We start from the raw sequence: 10,000 nt of genomic DNA on the forward strand, positions 1-10,000 counted from the left end.
TGTGTCTGAGGAGGCTCGTTTTCTTATTGTGCCTTAAAATTTAACACACTCAGCGGTAAAATTTCCACTTATTTTTCTTTTTATTTTCCTAAAATTTTTGTTGCGTCTTGTAACCTTATCAATATTCTTGGAACAGTCAAGACTATTGATAAGGTTGCAAGATGCCACAAAAATTTTAGGATAATGAAAAGAAAAATAAGTGGAAATTTTACCGCTGAGTGTGTTAAATTTTAAAGCACAATAACAAAATGACTCTCCCCAGACACAACAGAATATGCTTCAACACACGAAATCACATAAAAAAGTTTCAGGTTACCTCTGCTGAAGAAATTCCATCAGTGGAGGTGGGCATGGTAGGGCTGAATGGAGAGATAGGGAAGGGTTGGGGAGAGTCATATAATTGTAGAATTCAGGTATGCATTAACTATTTTGCTAATGATGATGTCTGTAGGGAGTGTGTGAGTGTGTGTGTATGTGTGTGTGTGTCTGTGCATCTGTGTATGTGAGGGAGAGGGAGAGAATTTCTACAAATTTGTGTATGTGTGTGTTTGTATGTATTTATACCATGCTTGTATATGTGTACGTGTGTGTGTATGTGTGTGTATGCGTGCATGTGTATGCACGTGTATGTATGTGTATGTGTGTGTAAGTATGTGTGCCTGTGTGTGCACATGTATATGTATGTGTGCATGTGTCTATGTGTGTCTGTGTATTTTGGATATATACACATGTCATTGATAATATACACATGAAAGGAGATTGGTTTGGAATGAGAGGAACAAATAGTAAAGGGTGTGGGAGCAATAGTGAGGGAGGAGGATGAACAGAAGGATGAGAGTGAAGAGAAGGAGAAGGAAGAGGAGCTGAGCTGAAGCAGGCAAGAGGAGGAGGCAGGAAAAGGGAGAGGAGATTTAGTGTAAAGAAAAGAAGGTGCCAGAGTTTTGAGCATGAAAGGAATATGTAAGGTACTGGTGTTATGTTTCAGTCTCTCTTGACTGGGCATTATGGCAGTTTGCAAATATCTGAAGTCTGAGACTGAAGCTAAGTAATTTGCATCACACGTAAAATGCTACATAGATCTTGGATAGGTATGTGAGAGTGTATGCATACACATGTGTGTGTGTACGTGTGTGTGTGTACGTGTGTGTGTGTACGTGTGTGTGTGTACGTGTATGTGTGTATGTGTGTGTGTGTGCGTGTGCGTGTATGTATGTATGTATGTACATACATGCATATAAAATATGCATATATTATATATGAGTAAGTGGATAAATGAAAGAAAGGGCACTCAACACATTTATTGGCAGTTATATGTATTATTCAAAACAGTTTGATTCGGATTCCATGCTACTTCAAGCTTTGAAGGGACAAGAAAGGCTCTGTTAGGGCCTTCAAAGCTTGAAGTAGCATGGAATCCAAATCAAACTGTTTTGAATAATATATGTGTGTGTGTGTGTGTGTGTGTACATCCATCCATCCATCCATACATACATACATACATATCTTTTACTTGTTTCAGTCATTTGACTGTGGCCATGCTGGAGCACTGCCTTTAGTCGAGCAAATGGGCCCCAGGACTTATATCTTCTACTATAGTTTTACAAATTTAGGTGCATTTTCAATAACAAATTTGCCTATATTTTTTCCTGTGTGGAAATACACCCCTTCTTTTGCTATACACACACACACACACACACACTAGCAATGCATCCCGGCGTTGCCTGGGTGTTATGACCTACAGGCACATTGTATTATTTGCTCTTTTCTTATGGGCAGAATCAGTACAGACATATAGTTAATGGCATAATGGGTAGTTATTGTTTGTTTAAAATTGAAGTGGAAGTGGGGTACAATTTGCATGGGTTTGCATGAAAGTGCTTTCTGTTCTTAAGAAGGATTATAGACTATGTATTATTTTATTGTATAAAAGGGGATTAATATGATTTTGCAGAGAAATCGTGTTTGCAAAATTTTAATTTCCCTCCATTCTCTCTGCAATTTCTTAATTTGTAATTTTTCCAAAATTTTTTCTTTTCTTTTTGTTATCTACGTAGAAAAATACAGAGATTACAAATCTGGGAAATACATATATTTTTTATAGTTTAATTTTTCTTAAAGAAACACTCAGTGCCCCTTCCCCTACTTCCCCCATCCATCACCTACCTGCTTTCAAAAAGCTAAAATCTCCCAATCTTTCACTTTTGTCTGATGTTTGCCCGCCTGCGTAGAATTCTACTGAAATAGTAAACTTGAAAAATACCAGACCACCACCAGAAAACCCGACATGCTAGAAACAACGGGTAAATAACATTATTTCTGAAGAAACTTCCCTGCTTTCCAAAAAGCTAAATGTGAAACATTAGGAGTATGTAGCTTTTTGAAAGTGGTGAGGTGTAAAATTCTTAAAGATTTGTACTGTCTGTTTTTTCTCCATGGATTACCAAGAAAAAATATTTGAAAAAAGGAAAAATGAATTTAGTGTGGAGAAGGAGAAAATTAAAATATTGAGAACATGTTTTGTGGGTGAAATTCAAATCTCCTGTATTGCAAACATTGGAATCGGAAGAAATTTAAGAAAAAAATAAGGCGGGGGAGCGGAAATGTCACCTTGGACATGCTTGAAAGAAGAGATAAATGACAGGATTTCTGGGAAAACTTCCTTTTAAGTTTATATCAAAGATCAGGTTTTTAAATATGCTCATCACAAACGAATTATAAAATAGAAAAAGATCACTTCAGTTGGATTTGAGCTTTAAATTTGTGTGTGGACACTGCAAGAAATAATATAATTCACACAGAAGTTTTAGCTAGAGTGTGTGTATGTGTGTGTCAAAGGAAGTTATTTTATGGCCTTCTTTCATTTGAAGAAGCAAAGTTGTCAACTCAACACACATGGGATCATATGATTGTTCATTAATTTCCGTAAAAATTTAAAAATTCCTTTATGCTTTGAAGAGAGCAGAAATTGAAAGAGAGGATAAAGTGAAAAGGCGACATTTGCTTTGAAGTGAGAGGAGAAAGTGAAAGATGTATGTGTATATGAAATGGACATGTGTGTGCATGTGAGAGAGAGAGAAAGAGAGAGAGAGAGTGAGTGAGTGAGTGAGTGGGTGGTGTGTGTTGTGATGTATGAATTTTTGTATGTATAAGTGGTACTCACTTGCTCTCACTCTCTTTCTTTCTCTCTCTCTCTCTTTCTCACATACACACATTATCTTTCATATACACGTACATAAATAGGTGGGGGTAAAGAATACATACACCACCTGTTTTCAGTGTAACCCTAACCCTAAACACCGAGTATGCGTATTCTTTACCTTCACCCATAAATACATATGCCTACATCTTTTTTGTGCATATGAGAGAGAGAGGGAGAGTGAGAGAGAGAGAGAGAGTGAGTGCCACTTACACATGCATGAGAACACACACGTTCACTCACTCACTTTCTCTCTCTCTCACACACACACACACGTACATGTACGTACAAAAATGTTGCATGCATATGTATTGATGTATGTAAGTATACATGATAACACACAGCTTCAGTCACTCTCCTTTTCTCTCTCTTTCTCCCTTCCTCTCTCTTTCTTCCTTCCCTCTCTCTCTCTTCCTCTCTCCCTTCCTCTCTCTCTTTCTCCCTTCCTCTCTCTTTCTCCCTTCCCCTCTCTCTCTCTTCCTCTCTCTCTTTCTCCCTTCCCCTGGTGGTGGTGGTAAAAGATGTCACTTACAATAGGTAACTAAAAAAAATGATAATGTTAAACTTTTGTAATGCAAATATGTGAATGAAAATATAGTTTAGTTGATAGCCAAAATCTTAATGAATCTTTTGATACCCCATATGTCAAAATCAGCAACTTGGTTTTGGAATGCATAAGGAACATACAGGCGTGCGCACACACACACACACACACACACACACACACACACACACACACACACACACACACACACACACACAAACTCTCCTTTATAGATATAGATATATTTAGGTGTAGATATAGCTGTGTCTTGGTTCACTCCCTCTATGCAGCACTCTGGTCAAATGTCTTCTACTATATTATAACCCTAGATTGCCCAAAACCTTGTGATTGGATTTGGAAGATAGAAAAATATAAGTACAATTCATATATACCTCTTTAATATATATATACTCACATACACATACAAGATCTACCATGCCTCTTCATATATATATATGTGCCCTCATATACACAAATAAGATCTACTGTTCTTCTCCCTTCAAAATTACTGGCATTGTACCTAAATCAGAAATCATTATTAGTGATTGAAATAAGGTGACAAGCTGGCAGAATCATTAGCACGCTGGGCGAAATGCATGGCAGTATTTTATCCATCTTTGCATTCTGAGTTCAAATTCTGCTATGGTCGACTTTGCCTTTCATCCTTTTGGGTTCAATAAAATAAGTACCAGTTGAGTACTGGGGTCGATGTCTTCAGCTATTCCCCTCCTGCAAATTTCAAGCCATGTGCCTATAGTAGAAAGTAGAAAGGATTATTAGTGGTTGAAATATTGTTTTGACATTCCGTCTTATATTGATGAAATGACTTACATGCTTGTAGTCTTCTAATGGTTACCAATATATTCGTTTTAAATTTCGGCACAAGGTCAGCAAGTTTTGGAGTGGGTAAGTTGATTTCCTTGACTCCAGTACTCAACTGGTACTTATTTTATCGACACCCTAAAGAATAAAAGGCAAAGTCGACCTCAGTGGAATTTGAACTCAGAATGTGAAGATGGACAAAATGCTGCTAAGCACATCACCCGGTGTGCTAACAATTCTGCCAATTCACCACCTTAATGATTACCAATATATTGGCAGCAATTGTTTGTAGTGTATTTAATTTTGTTGAATTATAGGTGTTGGGGGAGGGGGTTGAATATGCACAGGTGTGGTTGTGTGGTAAGAAGTTTGCTTCCCAGTCACATGGCTCCAGGTTCAGTCCCACTGCATGACTCTTTAGGCAAGTGTCTTCTACTATAACTTCAGGCTGACCAAAGTTGTGTGAGTGGATTTGGCAGATGGAAACTGAAAGAAGCCCATCCTATATATGTGTATGTGTGAACGAGCATGTTTGTGTCTCCTTGTCTTGACATCAGGCAATAATTGTAAATGATTGTCACTGCCATACAAGCAGTATCATTCATTTCCAGTGGGAACGTGTCTGACTATGGGGGAATATTACATGGCTTGGAAACAGGTGAAGGTTAGCAACAGGAAGATTCTCTGGCTCTAGAAAATCTGCTTCAAGTAAATTCCATCCGACCCATGCAAGCATGGAAGAATGGGTGTTAAATGATGATGGTGATGATGATGATGATGGTGATGATGATGATGATGATGATGATGATGATGACGGTGACGCCAACGCCGATGACGCTAACGCCGCCGCTGCCACCACCGACGACGACGATGATGTAGCAAGGGGGTGTTGGAAAAGCATTTGTAAAATAAAGGGAGCAATAGTTAAAAAAGTCTGAGAAGCTTGTGGTGCGGAGAGAAGAAACTAAATACCATAGAACGTTTAGTTGAATGTGTTATTAGTTCTGCACCATCCCCACTGCTCTCTTGTGTTAGAATAAAACCTGAATAAAAGCTAAAAATAAAAAGACAAACAAAAGACACTAAAAGCTACATTGACCAAACAGCTATCTATGTAGGACATCAAAAAGTACTTTAATCAGACCTGAACATATAATTTCAAACTCAAGCATAAAACCTACTTTCTCAAATTATTTTTTGTATATACAATCATATTAATGTTTGTATTTATTTATTTATTTATAATTTTATTTCAACATAAAGATCCTTAGCTAAGATTTTATGTTTAAAATCTCCCTGGGGGTATTTGCTATAAAACTTCCAATAAGACTCAAATACCAGTTAACTGACATAAGATTTGATTAATGTCTTACCACTAGATTAATATTTTAGCATTTTATTGTTGACACTGTTATTGCCATAAATTTTCTAGACTTGTTTTTTTTTTTCCTGAAAACATTCAGTCAATATATTCTCTTAATTGTTTCTTATTAATATTAATATTACATACTAAAGTAAGTCAGCAAACTGATAGAATTGTTAGCATGCCAGGCAAAATGCTTAACAGTATTTCATTGGTCTTTATGCTCTGAGTTCAAATTCCACCGAGGTGACTTTGTCTCTCTCATCCTGTAGAGGTCGATAAAATAAATACCAGCTGAAGACTAGGATCAATGTATTGACTTGCTCCTCCCCTAAAATTGTGACAAAATTTGAAACCAATATTACATACTAAAGTAGTGAGCTGGCAGAATCCAAACAAAAATACATTGCAAAATTTCTTCTGACTCTTTATGTTCTGAGTTCAAATGTCAACTTTACCTTTCATTCTTTTGGGGTTGGTAAAATGACGTAACAGCTGAACACTGGGATTGATGTAATTGATTTAACCTCTCCTCTTAAAATTGCTAGCTTTAGAAAGCATTAATATTACACACTTTTTTTGTATTGAGAAAAGATGTTTCTAATGACCTGGGTTTGTAGCAGAACTTTGAACTCTCCATTTGAACCACTCACTCTAATCTCTCAACATCTTGCATAAAATAACAGTCCTCCCTCCAATTTACTCTCTTATTTGAGAGATCTTTTTAGTCTTTCAAATTTCAGGGTGACCTCACTAGTGCTGGTGCCACAAAAAAAGCATCCAAAGCATTCTAGGCAGCCAGATGTAGGAACCATGCCAAAACTAACATTGGAGCAAGATGTGGGTCTCTGACCCATTAGATCCTGGTAAAATATTCAACCCATGCCAGCATGGAAGACAGACTTGAAAGGATGATGATAATGATTATAATGATACTGAATGGGATGAATTAACATTAATGACTAACTCTGATCAAGAAAAGCAGGGGTAACAACTCATAGAATTTTTATAAATGACACTTATGTAGATAGCAATGGGGGAGTGAGACTGGTCACTCATCAGAGAAATATACCTTGATTGCTATTTTCTGATCTAAGATGACTAATGATGTATAATGGATTTTAATGAATGAACTCTATGTAGCAGTATTGCATATCTAGTCTAATGCACTAAGGAGATTACAGGAGTGAAACAACTAGCTAATTTGACAAGCTCATGAGCCTTTTTTACTGCTTGTGCTTTATTGTACATTTAGGTTATACACTAAAATTCATTGCATTGCTGTTCACCTTACTGTTAGGAATAGGCACCATATTATCTGGGAATGTTATCTGCAAAAGACCAAGTTACTCTCTCAAGGGAAATTTATCTCTCAATCACTTAACACCATAAAGCTAAAGCTAAGCACTGTCTCTTAAAAGAGCATTAGTTCTAAGAAGACTTTTCTTCTGTAGATTACTAAGCAAAATCAACAGTGATGTGGGGCCAAGAAAGAGGCTTGGTTTCCCAGGAAAGAAAAAAAAAACAAAGTACTCTAGGATGGGAAAAACATCTCTAAACATATGGTAAGTGATATTATAAAGAGGTGTGAAATGTAAAAGTGGTAGACATAATGGTAGCTTTTAAAAGTATAAATGCTAATGTGTACACTTTGAAATTTCTAAATACTTTTACTCTAAAAGGAATGACATTCTTATATTTCTTGTTGGAATCTAAATTAATATCCTTCAGCTTACCTATCTCTTCCATGTTTAGTTGGTAAATAAATACATACAATTTTCTGTATGTGTATTCTCATTGGTACAGGTGTGGCCATGTGATTAAGAAGTTTACTGCCTAACATCATGGTTTTGGGTTCAGTCCCACTGTGTGGCATCTTGAGCAAGTGTCTACTATTATAGCCCCAGTTTGACCAAAGTCTTGTGAGTAGAGTTGATAGTTGGAAACTGAAAGAAATTTGTTGCGTGTGTGTGTGTGTGTGTGTGTGTGTTAGTGTTTTCTTGTCTTGATATTGTGCGATAGTTGTAAAATGGTTGTTATTGTCATACAAGCAATATCATAGTGTTATGATTCAGTATCCCAACTTTTATAACTTCTAAAAAAAACTTCTAGAACATTCAGCAAAACTATTTGGTTGGAATTTCACACAACTTTCTTTCAAGTGTATCTCTTTATTGGTTTCATACCACCCAATACTTATTGGTTGAATCATGTTCCTATTGTATTGCTTTTTATGGAAATATAGCTAGGCTGTGGTTCTAAACTGGGAATCTGAGTGAGATGGTTCACTACTAGACAGAGGCCTTATTACATGTTAATTTATTGATTGACACCTGATTCATTGTTTTCAATTTAGATGAAAACTTGATTTGATTTTATATTAGACTTCAGCATGAAGTTATTGATTCCAAAATTTGTAGCATTCTGCCGCAAATTTTAGGACATTTCATTTGTAAAATATTGTTCATCTAACATAACAATATATAATATTGTGACATATGTAAAACAGTGTTTGTTTTATATGTAATTCATTGGTGTGTGCTCCTATGTAAAATGTTGATCTATATCCCTAGCTATTGATATGGTTTGTAGTTTGAAATAAAAAAACTACTTATGAAAGTCATACATTGGGCAAGAATACAAGATGTAGCACCTATTTCAGCTGTGATTTGGTTGCCTTTAATACCAGTACTTATTTCTTGCAATAGGGCCTGTTTGTCGGTTTCTCCATCCTATCACTTGCTCTAAACCCAAATTCACACACACATATACACATATACACAGGCATGCATATATACACATATACAAACAACTGGACTTTCTTACTATACAGAGAGATGTGATAAGAGTTTGAAATATGAGTTTCAAATTTTTAAATGTTATCACATAATGCCATTATTATTTTTGATTTTATTAAGAATTTTTGGCAGTGGTAAATTAAAAAAAAAACCCCACAATACAAAGTTTGTTTTGTGTTTTGCTGTTGAATAAGAACAAAACAAATATGAAAAATCAAAGTTCAAAATATAAAAAAAACATCCAGAAGATTCTACATAGGGCAAAGGTCAAAAGCAGCCATCAAATTTAATGAAAAAGTCAGACAGTTTATAATAATTACTCTTTATCTTTAATGTTATTTTTTTACCCTTTTCCTGTGAATTATAACTGAATTTAAGTTATCAAATTTATTTAGTCAAATATATACATATGCACCCTTTTCAAATGTAATCTATGTATGATTATATATCTATGTGCATTCATGCTGATGAGTGTGTATATATATATATTTATATATTCATAAGATTGAAGGAGAGAAGCTGAAACGTTAGCATGCCAGGCGAAATGCTTAGCAGTATTTCATCTGTCTTTACGCTCTGAGTTCAAATTCCACCGAGATCAACTTTGCCTCTCATCCTTTCGGGATCGATAAATTAAGTACCAGTTGCGTACTGGGGTCAATCTAATCGACTGGCCCCCTCCCCAACAATTTCGGGCCTTGTGTCTAGAGTAGGAAAATATATATTCATAATTTTCAAAAAACAAAAACTTCACCTTTTCTTGTCTTGTTTTTAACTTCCTTTAACTTCTCTTAATTTATTTAATTACAGAACTTCACTCACCTCCTTTACTTTCCAAACCTCTTCTACTAACAACATTATCTTGTTGTTTTACTGTACTATACATAGATATATATATATTTGTGTGTGTGTGTGTGTGTGTGTGTGTGTGTGTGTGTGTAAACATTTATAGATGTGTATTCTTTTTTATTGGCGCAGGTGTGGCTGTGTGGTAAGAAGTCTGCTTTCCAACCACAGAGTTCCAGGTTCAGTCTCACTGCATGGTACCTTGGGCAAGTATCTTCTGCTATAGCCTCAAGCTGACCAAAGCCTTGTGAGTGGATTTGGTAGACGGAAACTGAAAGAAATATAAACTAGTATTTATTTATTCGAAAAATTATAGAACTGCTTCGAAGTGCTCAGGTTGAACCCAAGATGCTAGATAGTAAAATATAAGTAAAATTAAGCCTTTAGGTAATTATATTAAATCTAATTAAATATGAGGCAACAATAAATGG

General features: G+C 35.7%; 1 long non-coding RNA gene across 1 annotated transcript in view; it reads right to left on the reverse strand.

Annotated features, from left to right (window-relative positions):
* Positions 1-4,140: 4,140 nt before the first annotated feature.
* The window catches only part of LOC128248377 (uncharacterized), a 32,367-nt gene continuing 26,507 nt past the window's right edge, over positions 4,141-10,000 (reverse strand). The window contains exons 2-3 of the long non-coding RNA XR_008264615.1: positions 4,572-4,700; positions 4,141-4,491 (exon numbers count right to left, since the gene is read on the reverse strand). This is a non-coding gene — a long non-coding RNA (uncharacterized LOC128248377). The remainder of the gene's footprint in view (positions 4,492-4,571; positions 4,701-10,000) is intronic.

The sequence above is a fragment of the Octopus bimaculoides genome, chromosome 7, assembly GCF_001194135.2.
Source record: "Octopus bimaculoides isolate UCB-OBI-ISO-001 chromosome 7, ASM119413v2, whole genome shotgun sequence".
NCBI classification, from domain to species: domain Eukaryota; kingdom Metazoa; phylum Mollusca; class Cephalopoda; order Octopoda; family Octopodidae; genus Octopus; species Octopus bimaculoides.